Source organism: Balaenoptera borealis (genome assembly GCF_965194805.1).
Source record: "Balaenoptera borealis genome assembly, chromosome: 18".
Taxonomy (NCBI): domain Eukaryota; kingdom Metazoa; phylum Chordata; class Mammalia; order Artiodactyla; family Balaenopteridae; genus Balaenoptera; species Balaenoptera borealis.
The window spans coordinates 49,795,013-49,817,586 of NC_138877.1; the positions used below are offsets into that span (position 1 = coordinate 49,795,013).

A 22,574-nucleotide genomic window follows, 5' to 3' on the forward strand; every position below is an offset into this window, starting at 1 on the left:
GTATGTGTCCCTAGGTCTGAAGTGGGTTGCTTGTAGATAGCATATATACGGGTCTTGTTTTTGTATCCATTCAGCCAGTCTATGTCTTTTGTTTGGAGCATTTACTCCATTTACATTTAAGGTAATTATCGATATGTATGTTCCTATTACCATTTTCTTAATTGTTTTTGGTTTATTATTGTAGGTCTTTTCCTTCTCTTGGGTTTCCTGCCTAGAGAAGTTCCTTTAGCATTTGTTGTAAAGCTGGTTTGGTGGTGCTGAATTCTCTTAGCTTTTGCTTGTCTGTAAAGCTTTTAATTTCTCCATCGAATCTGAATAAGATTGTTGCTGGCTAGAGTAATCTTGGTTGTAGGTTTTTCTCTTTCATCACTTTAAATATGTCCTGTGACTCCCTTCTGGCTTGCAGAGTTTCTGCTGAAAAATCAGCTGTTAACCTTATGGGGATTCTCTTATGTGTTACTTGTTGTTTTTCCCTTGCTGCTTTGAATATTTGTTCTTTGTATTTAATTTTTGATAGTTTGATTCATATGTGTCTTGACGTGTTTCTCCTTGGATTTATCCTGTATGGGATCTCTGTGCTTTCTGGACTTGATTAACTATTTCCTTTCCTATATTAGGGAAGTTTTCAACTATAATCTCTTCAAATATTTTCTCATTCTCTTTCTTTTTCTCTTCTTCTTCTGGGACCCCTATAATTCGAATGTTGGTGCCTTTAATGTTGTCCCAGAGGTCTCTGAGATTGTCCTCAATTCTTTTCATTCTTTTTTCTTTATTCTGCTCTGCAGTAATTATTTCCATTATTTTATCTTCCAGGTCACTTATCCATTCTTCTGCCTCAGTTATTCTGCTATTGATCCCTTCTAGAGAATTTTTAATTTCATTTATTGTGTTGTTCATCTCTGTTTGTTTCCTCTAGTTCCTCTAGGTCCTTGTTAAACGTTTCTTGTATTTTCACCATTCTATTTCCAAGATTTTGGATCATCTTTACTATCATTACTCTGAATTCTTTTTCAGGTAGGCTGCCTATTTCCTCTTCATTTGTTAGGTCTGGTGGGTTTTTGCCTTGCTCCTTCATCTGCTGTGTGTTTCTCTGTCTTCTCATTTTGTTTAACTTACTGTGTTTGGGGTTTCCTTTTCGCAGCCTGCAGGTTCATAGTTTCTGTTGTTTTTGGTGTCTGTCCCCAGTGGCTAAGGTTGGTTCAGTGGGTTGTGTAGGCTTCCTGGTGGAGGGGACTAGTGCCTGTGTTCTGGTGGATGAGGCTGGATCTTGGCTTTCTGGTGGGCATGTCCACGTCTGGTGGTGTGTTTTGGGGTGTCTGTGGCCTCATTATGATTTTAGGCAGCCTCTGTGCTAATGGATGGGGTTGTGTTCCTGTCTTGCTAGTTGTTTGGCATAGGGTGTCCTGCACTGTAGCTTGCTGGTCGTTGAGTGGAGCTGGGTCTTGGCATTGAGATGGAGATCTCTGGAGATTTACGCCATTTGATATTACGTGGAGCTGGGAGGTCTCTTGTGGACCAGTGTTCTGAACTTGGCTCTCCCATCTCAGAGGCACAGCCCTGACGCCTGGCTGGAGCACCAAGAGCCTGTCCTCCATGCAGCTCAGAATAAAAAGGAGAAAGAAAAGAAAGAAAGAAAGAAGATAAAATAAAATAAAGTAAAATAAAATAAAGTTATTAAAATAAAAAATAATTATTAAGAAAAAAAAATTTTTTTAAGTAATAAAAAAAAAGGACAGAACCCTAGGACAAATGGTAAAAGCAAAGCTATATGGACAAAATCACACACAGAAACATACACATACACACTCACAAAAAGAGAAAAAGGGAAAAGAAACATATATATATCGTTGATCCCTAAGTCCACCTCCTCAATTTGGGATGATTCGTTGTCTATTCAGGTATTCCACAGATGCAGGTACTTCAAGTTGATGGTGGAGGTTTAATCTGCTGCTTCTGAGGCTGCTGGGAGAGATTTCCCTTTCTCTTCTTTGTTCGCACAGCTCCCGGGGTTCAGCTTTGGATTTGGACCCGCCTCTGCGTGTAGGTCGCCTGAGGGCATCTGTTCCCGCCCAGACAGGACGGGGTTAAAGGAGCAGCTGCTTCGGGGGCTCTGGCTCACTCAGGCGTGGGGGAGGGAGGGATACGGATGTGGGGCGAACCTGCGGCGGCAGAGGCCGGCGTGACGTTGCACCAGCCTGAGGCGCCGTGCATTCTCCCGGGGAAGTTGTCCCCGGATCACGGGACCCTGGCAGTGGCGGGCTGCACAGGCTCCCGGGAGGGGCGGTGTGGAGAGTGACCTGTGCTCGCACACAGGCTTCTTGGTGGCGGCAGCAGCAGCCTTAGCGTCTCATGCCCGTCTCTGGGGTCCGCGCTGATAGCCACGGCTTGAGCCCGTCTCTGGAGCTCGTTTAGGCGGCGCTCTTAGTCTCCCCCACTCACGCACCAGGAAACAAAGAGGGAAGAAAAAGTCTCTTGCCTCTTCGGCAGCTGCAGACTTTTTCCCGGACTCCCTCCCGGCTAGCTGTGGCGCACTAGCCCCTTCAGGCTGTGTTCACGCCGCCAGCCCCAGTCCTCTCCCTGCGATCCGACCGAAGCCCGAGCCTCAGCTCCCAGCCCCGCCCGCCCCGGCGGGGGAGCAGACAAGCCTCTTGGGCTGCTGAGTGCTGCTCCGCGCCGAGCCTCCGTGTGGGAGTCTCTCCGCTTTGCCCTCCGCACACCTGTGGCTGCGCTCTCCTCCGTGGCTCCGAAGCTTCCCCCCTCTGCCACCCGCAGTCTCCGCCCGCGAAGGGGCTTCCTAGTGTGTGGAAACCTTTCCTCCTTCCCAGCTCCCTCCCACTGGTGCAGGTCCCATCCCTATTCTTTTGTCTCTGTTTTTTCTTTTGCCCTACCCAGGTATGTGGGGAGTTTCTTGCCTTTTAGGATGTCTGAGGTCTTCTGCCAGCGTTCAGTAGGTGTTCTGTAGGAGTTGTTCCACATGTAGATGTATTTCTGATGTACTTGTGGGGAGGAAGGTGATCTCCGCGTCTTACTCCTCCGCCATCTTGAAGCTCCTCCCCACAATTTCCTTTCTTGATTAAATGCCTTAGATAGAGGCATTTAGGAAGGCTGATAAGACAGTCTATTAAATTCAAACAGGAGATGAGGGAATGACCCTCAGAGACCTTGGATGTTGGCCAGTACATCAGTTCAAGCCGTGGTGCCTGGGCTGGCTCCTGGACTCTGTGCTCCTTTGTTAAGATGTAACTTATATGTAATAGATGCTGTGAACTAATTAAGAAAGCAAGGGTAAACACGTGGGTGTAAACGTTTACAAAACAAAAAAGCACAGCCCTCTGCTTAAGTTCCAGGAAAAAATAAATATGCAAAAATTTTTATTTTGAAAAATTCCCATAGTAGAACCAGAACTGTGAAATGTCTCTCTGAATAAATATACATTTATGAATATCTTAGGAGGCCTACTGCTGAAACACACAACAGATATCATTTTAAGCTATAATTTATGACTTCTTCATCAGCCTCTGAAACAACTAAATTATTAAAGAAGAAGAAGAAGGGGAAGAAGTCTAATGCATATAACAAGTAAGTCGAACTATTAAGTTTATTAACACCAGGAAATTTCTTATCTTTTTGGAGAAGTTAGGTGTTTGAGAAGAATTTTTGAGTTAAAGTTAACTCAAAATTTTTGAGGGATAATTTTTGGGTTAAAATTTTTGAGTTAAAATAATACACTTTATTAGTGTTGAAGATCTAGCTGGAAATTACTGACTAAATTCTCAAAAGAGAGTCTCTCATTTCCGATCTTATTTGCTTTCTAATGTGGGACTTTGATGCTTCCCTTCTACAAAGATTCAATGCATTTTCTGTGTAGGTAAAAATTTAAGTAAGATATGTAAAAAATAAAATATTTGCATTCACTTTTGTGTTAGTTATTAAAAATATATGTGAGAATATCATCCATTATATCTCCCAGATCTCTCTCTGGAGTTTCCAGTGAGGAATATTTCCTTTGAGTTTGGGATAAAGATATATTTGTATTCACTGTTACCTTTTAAGCCTTGAGTAACTTTCTATATTTCTCTCATCCCAATGTCTCTCAGAAAACTCAAGGCTAAATTTTATGGTCAAGTGTAATCACTGCATTTTTCCCTAGTGTTTGTCATGCTAGCTTTTATCTCTTTTCCAAACTTGATTTCTCCCTTGTCTTCCTCCAACTTTTTAAAAACAATTTTATTGTTATGGTTTAATAAGATGCTTTAAATCCTTTTTCTCTATTAAGGAAGTAAATGAGTACAGTACTGAACCCACACAAGCATCAATCACATACCGTATGTGGGTTCTTTGTAAAGAAATTACTGTTTTCTACTCTGTGGCATCCTTCTTCTTATGAGACAAATGAATTCCTGCTTATTCTTCAAGGCTGAACTCAAGTGTCTCCCCTACTGTACCCCCTTCTCTCATCCAGAAGGCAGAGTCCATCACTTTACAGTAGTACTGCCCTTGCCTCTGTGGATTCACTCATCACACAGGCTCTTTCTGTTTGTATCTGTCTTTACTCACAGATTATCTGGTTGTACTTTTTTCATGTTTCTATGCCCAATATCTAGTCTCCATGCCCTTCTTGAAACCCAATACCAGGCAAACGGTAGATATTAATCATTGCATGTAGATGAGACAAATCAATTAATGAATTTAAATACTATTAAAAAAATATGATACCTTGGCAGCGTTTATGAGGATAGTGAATGCATTGATGGACAAGCTTCCATTGAGTTTCCTCTAAGTAACTGACACCATGCTATGTGCTACTGGGGGGCGAGAGGAGGACCCACCAGGGAAATGAAACTCCAACGTGTGATACCTTCAAGGAGTTAATTGTGCTGAGAAGGATAAGACTAATATGAGTTTGAGTGAGTTGGATAATTTTTAAGACTTGGAATAGTCTTAACAATATACATCAGTGTCTTCATTCAGGATAGGGTGGCAGAACAGAATAATCAACGATATGAAGACAAAACAATGAACATGACTTACTCAAGGAATGTTGAGAAAACCTGTTTAAAAGACTTGAAGGTGAGTGATAATTAAAGATGAGTAAACAATATGGTTAAATCAGTAGTTGTGTGGGAGGATAGAAAGTAGGAGTTGGATTACATGAAATTCTCAAGATTCATGTAGAGTGATATTTGATACGCATAAAAGGCATAGTTCACTTTTCAACAAGAGGATGGTTTAATGAAAATTAGATTAATTTGGCAACATTATAAACAATAAATTAGAGCAGTGTAAAACAGAGGTAGGGAGATTATATAAGTGACAGTAGAAATCCAGGTATGGGAAGGAGAAGGTCTAGATTAAAATGCTTATAATATTAATAGAAGCAAAATTTCTATCCGGAAAACATTTCAAAGCAAGAATCTTGAGGCTTGGTAGATGAAAAAGGGTAGGTGAATAATGAGCCACAGTTTCTTAGTTAGAAGTAAAAATCTCACCATACCAATACTGAGAAGTAATAAATTTAATACATGCCATACTACTGTAGATCTTTAAAATTGTAAATCAGTAGAGAGAATGTAATTCCCAAACAAAAGGATGTAAAATGATGTATGATAGTACTAGACATTGATTTTTTTCCCCTGGAATAGTTCAACACGGAAGATAATTCACACTCATCATTATTTTAATATTGATTATTTAGAAAGCTGTAGTTTATAGACTTTGCAAATGATTATAACAGAATTATTAATCTGTGCATAACATTGCCACCCAGGAAAGGGTTTGTATTAGTTTGGTAGGACTGACATAAGAAAATACTACAGACTGAGTGACTTAAACAACAGAAATTTATGTTCTCATAGTTCTGGAGGCTAGAAGTTCAAGATCAAGGTGTTGGCAGTTTTAGTTTTGTCCTGAGACCTCTCTTCTTGGCTTCAGATGACCTCGTTCTCATTATGTCTTCATCTGGCCTCTTTCCTACGTACCCACACTCCTGGTGTCTCTTCCTCTTCCTACACGGAAATCAGTCCTATTGGATTAGGGCCCCATCCTAATGGCCTCATTTTAACTTAATCACCTCTTTAAAGACCCTTTCTCCAAGTATGGTTACATTCTACTATACTAGGGGTTGAGACTTCAGTGTATGAATTTTGGGGTAACACAATTAAGCCCATAATATCCTGACCTCTGGGCCTTTAAAATTCATATCCTTGTCATGTGCAAAATACATTTACCTGATCCCCAAAGTCTTAACCCATTCTTGCATCAACTCTTAAGTCTACATCTTATCTAAATGTCACCTAAATCAAGTGTGGGTGAGACTCAAGGAATGATTTATCCTGAGGCAAAATTCTTCTCCAGCTGTGAATCTGTGAAACTGAAGAAGTCATCTGCTTCCAAAATATAATGGTGGCACAGACATAGGATAAGCATTCCCATTGCAAAAGGGAGCAATCAAAAAGAAGAAAGGGGTCACAAGTTCAAGCAAGTCCAAAACCTGGCAGGGCAAATATCATAAGGTTTTAAGGCTTGAGAATAATCTTCTTTGGTGCAATGTTCTCTCCTCTGGGTCCACTGGGGTGACAGCCCCCTTCTGGGCCCATTTTGGTGGTGTCATTGCCTCTCAGCCGTGGGCAGCAGTCTAACCTGTTGTAAACAAGGAGGTGGCCCCAACCTCTGAAACCTAGCAGGAGACAGCCTGGCTCTGCAGACCTGTGGTGGCAGTGGCAGCCCTACTGATCTCTGGATCACTTTTAGGGTTATTCTTTCCCCCCTTTTTTTTTTGAAGAATACTGCATGTTTGCGGCTGGATAGCTTTAATGTTCTGTCCTGTAGAATCCCAGATGCACAACAGCCTTCCTTCATTCTGTCCCATCTCTGCCCTCTTCGATCCAAGCTGTCAGTGTTGATGCTGATATAACCTCTCTTTGCTCCTGGCTTCTGCTGAGACCATTGTATAAAATCATGAGTCACACCTATCATCTCTTTATGGAGTGATTGTCCAGCCGCACCGTTGGTGTTCTCTCTAGAACTTTCTCATTTTTTTTGCAATACAGTCAGGCTGAGAATGTCCCAAATCTTCAAGTTCTGGTTCTTTTTGCTTTACAATTCCTCCTTCAATTTCTCTCTCTCCTCTCACATTTTACTATAAGCAGCAAGGAGAAACCAGCTGCACCTTCAACACTTTGCTTAGAATTCTCTTCAGCCAAATATCCAATGTCTTCATTCACAAGTTCTACTACCTTCCACAAAATACTGGAATACAATTCAGCCAAGTTCTCTGATGCTTTATAACAAGGATCACGTTTTCTCCGGTTTCCAATGACATGTTCCAGATTTCTATCAGAAACCTGAGCAGAATCACCTTTCACATCCATATTCCTGCCAACAGTCTCTTCAAGGTAATCTAGGCTTTTTTCTAACCCACATCTCAAAATTCTTCCAGCCTCTACCCATTACCCAGTTCCAAAGTCAATTCCACACATTTAGGTTTTTGTTACACAGCCTCCCACTCCTCCCTACCACATTCTGAGTACATGGGTACCTTCTGGGGATATGGTTGGCTTAAACAACAGAAATTTATTTTCTCACAGATCTGGAGACTGAAAGTCCAATACCAAGGTGTTGGCAGGTTTGTTTTCTCCTGAGGCCTCTCTCTTTGGCTCGCAGATGGTGGTCTTCCGTGTCCTCATATAGCATGTCCTCTGAGCACCCACACCCCTGGTATCTCTTTCTTTCTTATAAGGACACCAGTCTTGTTGCATTAGGGCCAACCCTAATCACCTCCTTTTAACTTAATCACCTCTTTAAAGAACTTATCTACAAATATGGTTACATTCTGAGGTACTGGGGGCTGGGAATTCAACATATTAATTTTCGAGGAAAACAGTGTATCCCATAACAGGGTTTATGCCGTATATTTTCAACACAATCGTCTGTTTCATTTCTTCTTTGATTTCTAATATCTACTAAAGGCTTCTTCATATGATATAAAATTGTTTTCAGAAACCCAAAGAACCTCAAAATATATGCTTATGTTACCCAATTAATTTTGTTCTTTTTCCTTCTCTGTGATAGCTGAGCCTTTTGAGTTTACAAATTTTTACCTCTAAATTAATGCATACTTTATCCTCTCTTTTTATAGTAACCAAAAAAAGTCCCATATTAATTGATTTTTTTAGATTATAACCACACTCCCTTTAACTTTTTATTTTTTGATTAAAAAATCACTTTTACAAAAGACAGGCCTGTTCATTTTCATGTGTGGGCTTGGGCATGTTACTTAATTTTTCTGTACCTCTGTTTTCTACTCTATGAGGTAGAATAAAATTACTGAACTGTTAGAATTGCTGAGAAGACTAAGATACAATGTGTGGATGTATTTGCATAGAGTTTGGCTCCTTTCTCACTTTATGCCCCAAACTATTCTTATTAAACCTGAGAACATGAACAGGGCCTGTTCTCTGATCAAAATCCAGTAGCACAATATCTCTGTTGAGAGCATTGATTAGTGTACTGTATTATAATAGTGATTCCTCATCCCTTTGCTGTTTGCAGGGCTGTTTGTTGCTGAAGTAAATGTCCCAGATCTCTATGTAGCTTTATCACATCTTATATGTGTTTTTAATTTTTCTTGTATTGCTTCTGCCACATCAGTTTACCGGCTGTCACTTTTTATCAAAATCAATAAAACTTGTTTTAACAGCCTCCCACACTTTAATTTGCTGTTTCCAATAACTTGCAAGCTGGAAAATCAGATGATCAAGCCTACTGGAATTTGGGGAGATGTAAAGGCGTAAGTCCCAACTCTGGACTCGGTGCTATGCTGCATGATTTACCTAATTATATCATTCAATCTTTATAACAACCCAGGGAAGAGGTACGATGATTACTTTCATTTTGTAGATGAGGAAACTGAGACTTCAGGAAGTAATTTGTTCAAGGACAAATATGTAGGAAGGAGTAGAGTCATTACCTGAAATCAGAACTTCCAGGGCCTGACTCAGTACATTTACACCACATACCCTGAAGTGAGATATTCCTGTGATAGATTATTAAGGGTCCAAAACTTGTTGTACCATATTGATTTAATAGTTATGATTCTGTCCCATACTACTTTTCTCAAAGATCATAGGTACATTCATATTTAACTAAACACCATAGCACTTTAGTTCTCTGTCAGTTTATATATGATAAAATTTAATCACGAGGTACAATGATTACTCCACAAAATCTTATTCAACAACAACAATAATAAAACAGCTGATGTTTATTGAGTGATGACTACGTATGTCTCCATCCCATGTTCTTTACATTTACTTTACATGGATTATCACATTCAATCTTCAGAATCACTCTGTGAAGTAAATACTATTATTATACCTATTTTGTAGGTGAAGAAACTGAGGTCATGAGTAATTAAGTTTTTGGCCAACCAGCCAGTAACTAAGGGATCTGGGATTCAAATCCAGGCAACTGAGACCAGTAGAAGAACTGGAAACAGAGATGGTGCCTTTAGCACTCAGCACTGAAAAGACAGAAGAAAGTTCCAAAAGTGTCGCTAAATATTCATTAAAGGTTCAGGTTCATTGAGCAGAAAATATCTTAGTTTGATGGAGTTCAGTCTCAGGAAACCAAGAGTAGGGATATAAAGTTGTGGGTAGAAATAGAGGACTGGAAAATGGAAGCTACGCATTCATTTTTAGATTAATATACATATTCTCCCCTGAGACTGCTGAATGGTAAGGTTTCTGAATTTCATTAGTAAGTCACCTAAATGTACAGCTTTCCATTGTTAACCCCAGAATTGTTGGTCAGACCTAAATTTCCCCCCTGTGTTTCCTTAGGGAAGAAGGATTCTGGGGCTTGGTCTGTTTGGTCTGTTTTTTGCACTCTGTGGTTGCTTTCTTCACTGGTTCTACCTTTTGCTTTGGTAGGTGGGCTTTCCTACCATTTCCATAGCTATTCCCTTTCTTCCTTTTTTTCTGCTTTCTGCTTTCTGATCATTACATCTGTGTGACCTGGTTCACAGTCATCTTCTCTTTCCCATTTTCTGCTTAGATCTGTGAAGACTCTAGCTCTCAGTTGAAGTTGAACAACCCACTCCACAAAGTTTGTTGATCTCTTTAATTTTAGCCATCCTTTGCTAACCTAAACTAGGACCTTGTTATGTGGCACTTCCTTAATTCCAAATCTGTGACCATACTTATTATCTTTCTAACGTTATTATTACCCCATCCCCACTCTACTGGCTCATCTACCTCAAAAAACCCAGCCCCTTAATCTTTCCTTTTTTCCCATTTCCAATCCCCAGTCATTCCCTTTAACCTCATACTCCCAATTCATTCCTGCCTCTTTTCCTTCTCCATCCAAACAGACCACATAGTCCAGCTTTTCCATTCTTTAAATAACTCTGTCCCACCATCTTATATTATCTACCTTCTGGTCTTATCACTTTAAACCTGGTTGCTCTACAAAATCCCTACTCTGAATTAACATCAACACCCAACTTCTTCTTTCCTACATCCTGACTGCTAACAGAGAAAAGCTGAGAGTAGCATGACTGAGCACAACTCCTAATTTATCATCTTCATCCTCAGCCTTTGGTAAATAACTTCTCTCGTTCTTCACAGTAGCTATTTTCTGACCTTTATTACTCCCTTCAAACCTCCAGCTCTACCTTTGCCCTATTCAATTTCAGTAGTCACAATGCTTTTTTTCCCAGAAAAAGATAGAAGTTACCAGGTCTGAATAATTCATTCATCTCAATTTCCTTTCCTAAGGTCTCAGAGAAAGAGGTATTCACACTCATAACCAGAGTCAGTTCTTCCATCTAGGTTGGAGACTCACAGCCCATCTCTATAAGAATCTTACTCCATCAGTAATCTAACTTGTCAACTACATCTTCAACCTCTTTGTAGAACTGAAGGCCATGGTCTACACCGCATCTGTGATCTCTCCAAGCATCAAAGTCTCCACCAGCAGTTTCCTCCAGATGAATTCTTATTGCCATTGTTACTGTCCTGAGACAAGTCTTCCAAATTGGCCCAAACCTCATGATGCCAAAACACGTATGAGTGTTTGTGCATGCACCACATGAATCTGAGTGTGTGTATATGAGAGAGACAGAGAGAGAGAGAGAGAGAGAGAGAGAGGAGTCTGGGGCTACATCTAAGTTTTCTGCTTATTCTTTTAAAAGTTAGACTCAAGGCCAATTTTGAACTAATTGCCAAACCCTTGAGTCTAGAGATCTCACTTGCATCAGAAGTATATAAAATAGTAAACTTGCCATCAATATATGAGTCCCAAATGTGTAGACATTAAACAGATAAATTGGCCCAATAATTTTGCCATCAATTATACATGAAAAAATTTAATAAATCCTTTTTTTTCTTTTTAATCAGATGCGTATGTTTGATTTATTTATTTATTTTTATTTTTGTCTGTGTTGGGTCCTCGTCTCTGCGTGAGGGCTCTCTCTAGTTGTGGCAAGCAGGGGCCACTCTTCATTGCGATGCGCGGGCCTCTCACCGTCGCGGCCTCTCTTGTTGCGGAGCACAGGCTCCAGACGCGCAGGCTCAGCAGTTGTGGCTCACGGGCCCAGTTGCTCCGCGGCATGTGGGATCCTCCCGGACCAGGGCTCGAACCCGTGTCCCCTGCATTAGCAGGCAGACTCCCAACCACTGTGCCACCAGGGAAGCCCTTAAAAAATCTTTTAAATGAAATGCCTTTCTAAATTAGTCTACAAGTCTTCAGCATATCTTTTCATGTTTTGTTTTTGATCACAAATGTCTCTATAAAGTAGATACACAAAATTATACTATTAGAAATGGTATTATATCAGTTTATTATAAGTTATATAAGTATATTATATAACTGTATTATATCAGTGGGATGAAGGGCTAATGGTAAAAAAAAAAATCTGGTTATATATTACTGTCAATAAGCCCACTCATGAGCACATTATTTTTAATTAAAACTAAATTACTGGGGCTTCCCTGGTGGCGCAGTGGTTGAGAATCTGCCTGCCAATGCAGGGGACACGGGTTCGAGCCCTGGTCTGGGAAGATCCCACATGCCGCGGAGCAACTGGGCCCATGAGCCACAATTACTGAGCCTGCGCGTCTGGAGCCTGTGCTCCGCAACAAGAGAGGCCGCAATAGTGAGAGACCCGCGCACCGCAATGAAGAGTGGACCCCGCTTGCCACAACTAGAGAAAGGCCTCGCACAGAAACGAAGACCCAACACAGCCAAAAATAAATAAATAAATAAATTTAAACTGCTCTGCAACATACTAATTAAGTCTGGGACCCAATTCTCAGATTAAAAAAAAATAAAATAAAAACTAAATTACTAATAGCAATAGGGAATATATGTAGTATCATTAGAAATTCCCTGTAAAATATTTAAGAATTTAAGATTTACTGTATTGAACTCACCATAACCTTGTCTACCAGAAAAAGAAGTTGGTGTTTTCTTTCACAGCCATGGGAATGGTGACTCTAGCCAGAAATTTCATAATGGAGAACCTTGAATGATTAATCATTAATAAATCAGGAAGAGCAATTCTTTAGGATGCAAAACATGTGAGAAAAATAAATGTTAGTCTTAGGCAACCCCCAAAACAAAAGCAAGAGGAAATTTTCGTTTGGCTTCTTTCATGTGAAATCAAGCATAAAATACAATTACTATGGGCATCACCAAAAAAAGGAACAGTTATTAAGTGGTAAAAGTATTCTTATTTTTAGATCAATAAAGCAAGGGAGTTTGGAGTCACAAAATGAAATAAGAAAAGTATGTTGGTGTGGGGGGGATGGTATTGGGGGATGGTGAAAGGGGACAGTGCTTCCTTTGATAAGAATAATCTAGAATCACACAGGAGGCATCTTTCCAGCCTTGAGGTCCCAATAGAGCTACAGCTTGAGAAGCAACAGGCAGGATTGAATATTCCCCTGAATATGCAGTATAAGGAAAACCTGAGCTGTGAGTCAATACAGTCTCTGTCACTTGCCAAACAATCACCCTTATCTACTTGCTTTACACCCCAAGTCCCAAATGCATTCGCCATGTCACTAGGAAATCTGAAAATCGCTCCTGTTGAGGAAGGAGTGGGAAAGACAGGAGGAGCTAGCTGTTAGCCTTAGAGAGTGCATAAATCATGCACAGGGCGATCAGCTCATGGAACAGGGAGGGAGGCCCTCTAGAAATTCAGGCCCACTGAGGATCATGCCCCCCCACGCCTCTGCCGAAGTACCCATGGTGCCAGGAAGAAGATAATGGGGCACGCACATTTGGGTCAAGGAGTGGAGGAGGGGCAGAGGGACAATTTACCAGGTGGTAAAGTATGATCCTGGCCATTTCATCAAATAACATTTGCAAACGCTATAACCTCTCTTCTCTTGATTCTGTTCAGAAAGAAACGCTATACCCCCTTCCCACCAAATGAAATTGGGAAAATGCTTGATAATATGCTTTTCATGCTTGCAACTCAATTCCGAGGAAGTCTGCATATAAATAGAATTTACAATTATTAGCAATACAATTCTGGTTGCCCAGGTTTCTCAATAAAGTTCAGAAATTGTGCTAGGAACACTGGGGTAAGGTGGTTGTGAAAAGCATCTGGAACACTTCAGGCCGCCCATGGAGCAGGCTTTGGAAAATATTTTTATTTCCCTTTGTCCTTTATTCATTTTCCTGACACTATAGTGAACTTTGGAAATGACGGCCTCTGTCGTCCATCCATCAAAAGACTGGGCCTCAGACCATCTGTGAGACTTTTTTTGCTAAAATGAGATTTTGTTTGAAAACTTCGGCTTAAATGCAAAAAAAAAAAAAAAAAATTCCCTGAAAAGGTTAAAACCATAGCGAGGCACATCTGCTGGCTAAAATTAGGCTTGTTCCTATTAGCAAAGGCCAGAACCCACGATGGGGAAATGTGGAGGCACCTTTGTTGAAAACATCCTAACCTTTTCATCCTGGCTGGATTCTTATGGAACAACAGCCGTAATATGTTCTGCTTTCAGTTATGCTTTCTGATTTTCTGCGTCACCTTCCTTTAATGGATGGAAAGGCCGTTAGAAAAAACTATCTAACTGAGGTTCTCCACTTAAGCATATCCTTTTAATGAGATTTTTAAAACAAAAAAATATTATCCTTGGTAATATTTTATGTCAGTGTTGGTTTTTTTTCCTGTCCTAATTAGAAATAAAAGTGTGGCCACTTCTCTGAGCCATTCCCTCTTGAACAACTGAAAACCTGAGGAAAATAACTTCAGTGCTTTCTCACTTCCCCAAGGTTTGGGAAGCTACAAAATCAGGAACACTGAGATTTTAGAATTAAACCACTTCTGCATAAGAAAAGGATCACTTTTATTTAGTGAGGGTCTCCAGTCAGGGCTGAAGAAAGGCAGTTTCTGACTTTGCCTCAATTTCTCCGTTTCTTCAAAATAGAGAAATATGACTAAAAGTCACAGAAATAGCATCATATGAAAACAAAGTTGGTAAATTTAGCATAATAGACTTTAATGAAAGTCTTTCCAGCTTTGTCCTTAAAGATATGGTAGTCTTTTTTTGCAACTTTATTGAGGTATGATTGACAAATAAAATTGTATACATTTAAGGTGTACGATGTGATGTTTTGATATATGTATACATTGTGAAATGATTACCAAAACCAAGGTAATTAACCTATCCACCACCTCACACAGTTACGCGTATGTGTCTGCGTGTGTGTGTGTGTGTGTGTGTGTGTGTGGTAAGGACACTTGAGATCTACTGCACATTTCAAGTAACTATAGTCACCATGTGATATGTCAGGCCTCCAGACCTTATTCAACTTAGGTACCTTTTGACCAATACCTCCCCATTTTCCCCAGGTGTGGTAGTGAATGCTGCAAAATAACTTTCATCACAGTACAGTCAGAAGAAGAAAAAATAAACATATCAGTAGCATATCTCTGCAAGCAGAAAATATCTCCAGGGAAGCAATCAATCTGCAGCTTTGATACAGGAGGAAAACCAATGGTATTTATTTCATCAAGGCATCTTTATAAAAATGAAGAACTTCAGTTTGTGAATCTTGGCAGCCTCTCCCAAATAATCAGAATATTCCGTGAGCCTGTGAGTTAACCAGAGAGGGGTTGCTAATCAAACAGCCATTCCAGCTTCAAGTTCTAATTTGGGAATTTTAATAAAGTTCAACCACCTGAAATGCTTTTTTTAAGCAGTGTTCTCTTTTTTTGGAGCCTAAGAATTATGATTGCTACCAGAGTCTCATTAGAGAATTAAAATCAGCCTTGGTTTGTGATTTCCGTGGTAATAATCATTAATTTAATTTCAGTTTTATTTAAATTATTTCATAGATCATGACATGGAAACTTTTTAACAAAATAAATTAGGGTGTTTTGTTTTTTTCAAATACTGGATGCATGCCCCTGTCTTCTGCTCTCTAAAATAACAAGGATAACAAGAAACAGAAGTGCAAACTCACACTTCAGTAAAATTGGAGACGCTGGTACCCAGAACTACACTGTATGTAGAAACACTGCCAAATGTAGTGAAGGTCAAATAAAGATGAGGGAAGATGCTGAGAAAGCATGCCTGCAACTAGAATTTCAAGCAATGGGGCAGAACATAGTTCTCCCAAGCAGGTTTTATGAATTTAACCGTGATCAGAGTTAATGTCAACCATAATGGTGAAAGCCAACATCACAGGTCTCTTGAGAAAGGCACAACATCACTCATTCCTGTTCGTACCCCCTAAAAATCATAGCCTAAAATGAATTTTGAGGAAACCATCACACAGTCTAAACTGAGGCTGTTACGGACATCCCACAGCATTGAAATGGACCCTCACCCAAAATTTGGATCCAGCATTGAGACTGATGATCACACACACACACACATGCACACAGGATGAAAGGGAAAGGTTTATTACTCACTTAATAAAGCTTTCTGGGTTCAGTGGAGTGGATCCTAAGAACATCCAAAAACAGTTTAAAAGAGAACAGGAGACTGGCTTGGGGATTTTACTGTGATTAGGAGGTGGGGACAGGGCAGGTGGTTCCTCCCAGCGTAGGTAGGAACTTGCACGGTTTGAACCTCCAAATGCACCCAAAAGAAAGAATCTGGTTTTTCCTACCAGCTTGTCCAGATGTGAAGCAGAAAGGGAAGACGTAGAGAGGACTGAAGAGTTGTCAGCAAACGCCAAAAAACAGAGTACAAAGGAGCATATTGAAAAAGAATTGGCCCAAGCTCTTCTAAAATGTCAATATAAAGAGGTGAAAGCACACATAACTGTTCCATATTAAAGAATAATCTTTTTTAGAGACATGACAACTATATTCAATGTGTGATCTTGGATCAGAAAAAATGCTCTAAAATACATTATTGGGACGATTGGAAAATTATGAATATGAATGATATAGTTATTTTTGTATCACAGTTAATTTCATGAATTTAATAATTATATGTGATTTTCTAATATAATTTTATGTTCTTAGGATATACATAAAGTATTTATGCGTGAAGAATCTTGAAGTCTGCAACTGGTTCAGTAAATAATATTTATATATGCATATTGTCAGTGTGTGTGTACTTATCATGTACAGAGAGAGAGAAAGAGAGCAAAATCGTGAAGAGTGCATACACGTCAACTTTTGTAAATTTTTATAGCTTCAAATTTTTTCCAAAATAAAAAGATGAAGTGAAGGAGGTAGTATGAAATCTCTTTACTGGAAGTAAAGGAACAGGATTCATGGACTAACAGATGGAAATTCGCTGGGCCCTTCGTGCCAGTAATGAGAAGGAAGAACCAGGTGAATAAAGATCCACACATGAGACCACCTTTACAGGAGGGAGGAGAGAAAGTTCAGAGCTACGAATTTTTGTGGACTGTGGAGAAAACAAAAAACAACTCGCACTCTCACTCTGGGTTATACCAAAGAGCTTTCTCCATACCAGGAAGAAAATCTACTAACCCAGAATTCACTTCATGCAGTCAACACAAAGAAACCGGCACATTACCCATACAAAGACTCAATAACCAGTCTCAGTACTGTGGAGTGCAAGTCTGAGCAGTTTTTGCCTTTTCTTCAGTCACTGCCTTCAGCCAGACCATGTCAAATTCCCTTTCTAGTTCCTTAAGGATACCCTGGGGAGATTTCATAAATTCTCTTTTATAGTTAGTCATTAACTCTTTAGTCTAATATTAATATTTCAGGCAGACAGTCACCTTAAAGGTCTCCTTCCCTCGCACTCAAAGTAGACCAGATGTGAACTGGAAAGACCTGAAATGAGAAGGATAGGAACACATGACATGGCACTCCTCTCCCTCTCTCTTCTGGATCCAACTATTCCAGCAGTGGGAGTAGACAGAAGGGAAGAGGGGAAAGGCACTTATCCTTTATTTATTGGAACACAGAAGTAATCCTCATTTCTTTGTTGTGAGTGTTTTCTGGCTCATACTGAGTTTCTATAGATATCTCTTGTGTCTCTGGAGTCTAAGTGCTAGCTCACCCATAATAAGTTATACATTAGACTCACATGTGACTTTGGCTCAACTTCTGCTACCTGCTCTTCATAACATGGTATATTTAGCAGCATCTTGCTGGCTGGGGCCCTCCTCAACCAGAAAACAACTGTCTCAGAGGGATGATCCTAGCCGCACAGCTCAATCCCAGAGTGCCCTGGATATGTTGTATATTTTGCCTCCTTGCCACTTCTAGCAGAGATTGGGAGAGAACAGGTGGCCCTTCCAACTAATCGCTCCTTCTACTCCACCACCTTCTTCTGCTGCCTAAGCCAAGGGCCAACCAGGAAAGGGAAGGTCAGGCTTTCCTATCATGTCCTTTTCTAGAGTTTCCCTAAAACTTGGCTTTGAGTTGGGTTAAGAAATAGCTTTCTACAGCCAATAGAAGCTGGACACCTTCTAGGGTGCTTTTTCTTTTCAACTCTATCTCCTCCTCCTCCCTCTGGTCACAGAGAAAAGACACATATACTATGTATAACTGAAACTGAGAAAGAAAGAAAAAGGAAAAGAACGTGGAAGGGCTTCCCTGGTGGCGCAGTGGTTGAGAATCTGCCTGCCAAGGCAGGGGACATGGGTTCGAGCCCTGGCCTGGGAAGATCCCACATGCCGCGGAGCAACTAGGCCCGTGAGCCACAATTACTGAGCCTGCGCGTCTGGAGCCTGTGCTCTGCAACAAGAGAGGCCGCGATAGTGAGAGGCCCGCGCATCGCGATGAAGAGTGGCCCCCGCTTGCCGCAACTAGAGAAAGCCCTCGCACAGAAACGAAGACCCAACACAGCCATAAATAAATAAATAAATAATAAATAAATAAAATTAAAAAAAAAAAAAGAACGTGGAAGATGGTGTAAGTATTGTGTCTTCTTCATTGTGAAGAACCAGGGAGTACAAGAATTTCCAGTTGTTAATCAAGAATGAAGATATGGGGGAAAAATAATAGAGATGTGAGTATATGTAAAGGTACAAATGATAAATACCAAGAAAATGGCAAAAAATGTAATACAAAAATAATATTAAATAGTGGAAGGAGAGAGAAGAGAAAAAAGCAATGAAAATGTACTTATTTATCAATGCTGATGCTGGCTATAGAAATAGAAGTTTAAATACATGAAGTTATGAAGTTGTATCTAAAATATAATAAAAAAATAAACGTTCTAAATTATAAGCATGAACATAACAAGTAAAGGAAACCACACCATGTAATTAAACAAGAAAAACAAAAGCATTAAAAACAATTTAGCATAATGTAAAAAGACATAAAAAATACATCATATAAATTAATGCAAATGGGTTAAAAATTTCCCTTTTGAATACTAAAGCCCAAATATTTTCTGTTTACAGCAGATCTCCAGCCTCCAAATCAAAAGGAATTCACAAAATTTGGAAATAAGAGGATGAGCAAAAAAAGCAAACCAAAACAAACAAAACAGACAAATTTAAGCACAAATAAAACAAAAATTAAGATCTTAATGTCAGACAAAATTGACAGTCATTTTATAATGATAAAATATACAGCCTATAATAAAAATTAATTATAAATTTTTTTCCCAAATAAATTAACATAAAAACTGATTCAGCCATAATTATGAGTACAATATAAAATATTAGTGATAGTGAAATCTATACCTCTCTGGATCCATAAAAATTCAAATGAATAAAAGTAACTAAAGGCTGAGAGACCTAAAGAGAAGCAAATATATTCTGATACTTATGCATTTAACTCTATATCCTAAAAACAGAAAAACATCTTCTCAGGTATCCATAGAACATTTACAAAATTTGATCACATAGTCAGCAGCAAAGCAAACATCATTAAATTCCAATGGTACTCTGTGATCATGAAGCAGAAAAACAACTCACAAAACTGAATATGGAAATAAGGAATCGCTAGAAAATAACAATAATAAAAATGTTCCATATCAAAAAATTTGAGAACCATTGAAAGCAATGTTCAAAGAAAAATAGAAAAATTCATACTCTTAAATACACACATTAATTCACCAGAAAGAATGAAAATCAATTAATTTGTTGAACCAAAGACATTGGAAAGTATAAAAGAGAGGCTAAGAAGGGTAGAAGGAAAATTAATAAAGTCAACAAGCAGAAATCTATCAATAATCAAACATAAAGATGGTAATACTACTGAATAAATCAAAGACGTGGATATTAAGAGGAAATACAATAAAATGAATAAGGATTTACCAAAATTTCTCAGAAAAAGAGTAAGAGAGCATATATGATAAGTAAGAAATAAGAATGGGGAAATAATCACATATGGACAAAATGTTAAAATATTTATGAGATTACTTTGTTCAGTTCTGTGCAAATAAACTTGAAAATATACATGAAGTAGATAATTTTCCAGGAAATTATAATTTCCCAAACTTGCCAGAAACTATACAGAAAATCTAAAATAGCAATACTATATGAGAATTTAGAAGACTTCCAGAGTTTCCTTCTCAAAATGATGGGCAGACTATTTAAACTGTTCTGTTTTAATGCTATTTAAACCCTTCTAATAAGAAGAAAACCTTTCTAATTATTATTTCATGACATGAGCACAAAAGTGATATTAAAACCTGAGAAAGATAGTCCCTAGAAGAAAATTATAAACACATCTCAGTTATAAACAGAATTTAGCAACAAATATCAGCTAATTGAAAGACATCAATTAATTGAAAGAAGTTACACCATGACCAGATGTGGTTTATGAAATAAATGCCAGGTTATTTTAATACTGGAAAATTTATTGATATAATTCACTATGTCTATAATATAAAGGAGAAAATAATTTCTGTATATGTTGCTAGAACATTGAGGAAAATTCATCATTGAATATTAAAAACAAACTAATAAAAAAAAAACTCTATAAAGTAAGACTGACTTGGCACATCTGAAACACATGGTTTGTCTCTTTGATTCTCTCTCCCTCTCCTCCTCTCACTCCTCCCATAGAAAGACACTAGAAGCCTCTACAGGGGCTTCGATATATGCCCCGAGAAGGGGATATAAGGGCAGAAAGAAATGATGAATGGTGAAAAAGGATTTGTGTGTATATATAACTTCAACGCAAATAACACAAGATAAATAGGGTTGATCATGTCATATCCATAGTTGCCTATGAATTCCATTATGGAAAATAAGTTACAATCTATCCACACATTAGTATTGAACTAGTAGGGTCTGAGTAAAGGAACACTTAATTAGATGACGTGCTTGATGAAAACACGTACATCATTTGGATGAAAACTGTGAGATAAATACAAAAGGTTATTAATTACTGGCAGAGTTCACTTTCTTATAGTGCAGAGGGAAGGAAACGATACAGCATGAAATTGCTTAACATATCTGTCAAAAGCAAACTAAAATGATTATATTGTATTTCATGCTGTTTTGAACACTGAGGTTATTTTTTTAAAAATTCCAGAGTTATGCATAATCTTATTGCTGTGACAGCATGATACCAAGTGCCACTTTAATGTAATGAAACAAATAAAGAATAATTTAAATGATTTATCAAAAAAAATTTTGTTCAAGTAATAAAATGAGTTGGACAAGGATGAAAAGAATAAGACACTAAATAGTAAAAATATTATGGACAACTCCCCCGTACTGGTATCATATAGACACACACTGTCAGTATGTGAAAATTCTCAGCATCATATAGTCCATTAGAAAGATGTCTTCTCTAAGTAGTATATAAAGCAGGTTACCACCATGGTCACAGCTTAATGGTTTAATAGAACTAAATACACTGTGAGAAATAGTTTTATATAACTGTACAGTTCACACTTGAACAACATGGGTTTGAACTCCGAAAACCTACTTATACGTAGATTTGTTTTTCAGTAAATACATACAGTACTACACGATTTGTGGTTGGTTATATCCAAGAATGTGTAACTTCAGATACAGAAGGCTGACTATGGGACTAGGGCATCCTTGGATTTTGGTATATTCAATACTTGGGGGCTCCGGGAACCAATTCCCTGTGGATACCAATGGAGGACTGTACATACTGTTAGAAATATTAAATATAAAATACCGTTCCTCTTTTAAAATTTCTGTAGAACCAGCTAATCTTCTCCTAGTAAAGCTCTGTTCCCAACTTATTTCATCTAGAATTAGTGACCATAAAACTCTGGGGAATTACTGTGGGATGGAGATAAACTGCGCAGGGTAGAATGCAGAGTTGAAAGGGATGAAATGTGATTCCGAAGTGGTAAACAACAATATCAGCATATCAGTGAGCCATGCAATCCTTCCAGAATTTACACACACACACACACACACATACACACACACACTATCCCTTTCACTAAATCATTACTCATTCATAACAATACTGTTCTGAATTCTCAATGAAGCACTCAAGAGCACTTGGATTAAAACGGGTCACAGTTTTTGGCAAGAAAGACCATGAAGTAGAGTTTTAAAGGTTAGAAAATAAACCATTTGCAATTTCGGCTTTGTCACCTTGTTTAGAGAGAATTACTTACTACACAGACTATATGGATTTGCTTCCCCAAATCACGCATGTTTTCATTCTCTCTTTCCTTTCTCTATTACAAAGTCTGGACACCCCAAGTGCTTGCTTATCCAGCCTCCCTTCCAGCCAGCCATGGCCATGGGATGCCATTCTAGTCGGTGAGAGCAAAGCCGCAATCACTGCATAAGCACTTCGGGAAATGTTTAAATGGAGCAGACAACTCTAGTAACATACTCTTTGACTTTTTCCTTTCGCCCTTCTTCTTGCTCGCAGGCAGACACAATGCCTGGAGGGACAGCAGACTTATTGCAACCATTAGGTTGAAAACCACCCACTGAGGCTAGTGGAGCGGGAAGAACAGAGGAACCCGTGTTCTGAATGACATCCTTGAGGAGCTCCACCACACCTAGGCCGCCACATCTAATTCTGAAGGAATAAAAACCCTTATCTATTTAAGCTGGTGGTAGATCTACCTTCTGTCACTTTAAGTAAAAATCCTTCCTGGTTGATATGCTTGCGAATTTTCTTACTTTTAACAAGAACTGTCCATCAGAGAGTTAGGCTGCTG

At 38.9% G+C, this 22,574-nt stretch overlaps 1 long non-coding RNA gene across 1 annotated transcript in view; it reads left to right on the forward strand.

Moving 5' to 3' along the window:
- The window catches only part of LOC309615940, a 302,894-nt gene that overhangs the window by 263,022 nt on the left and 17,298 nt on the right, over positions 1–22,574 (forward strand). The gene's annotated exons all lie outside the window — the stretch shown is intronic.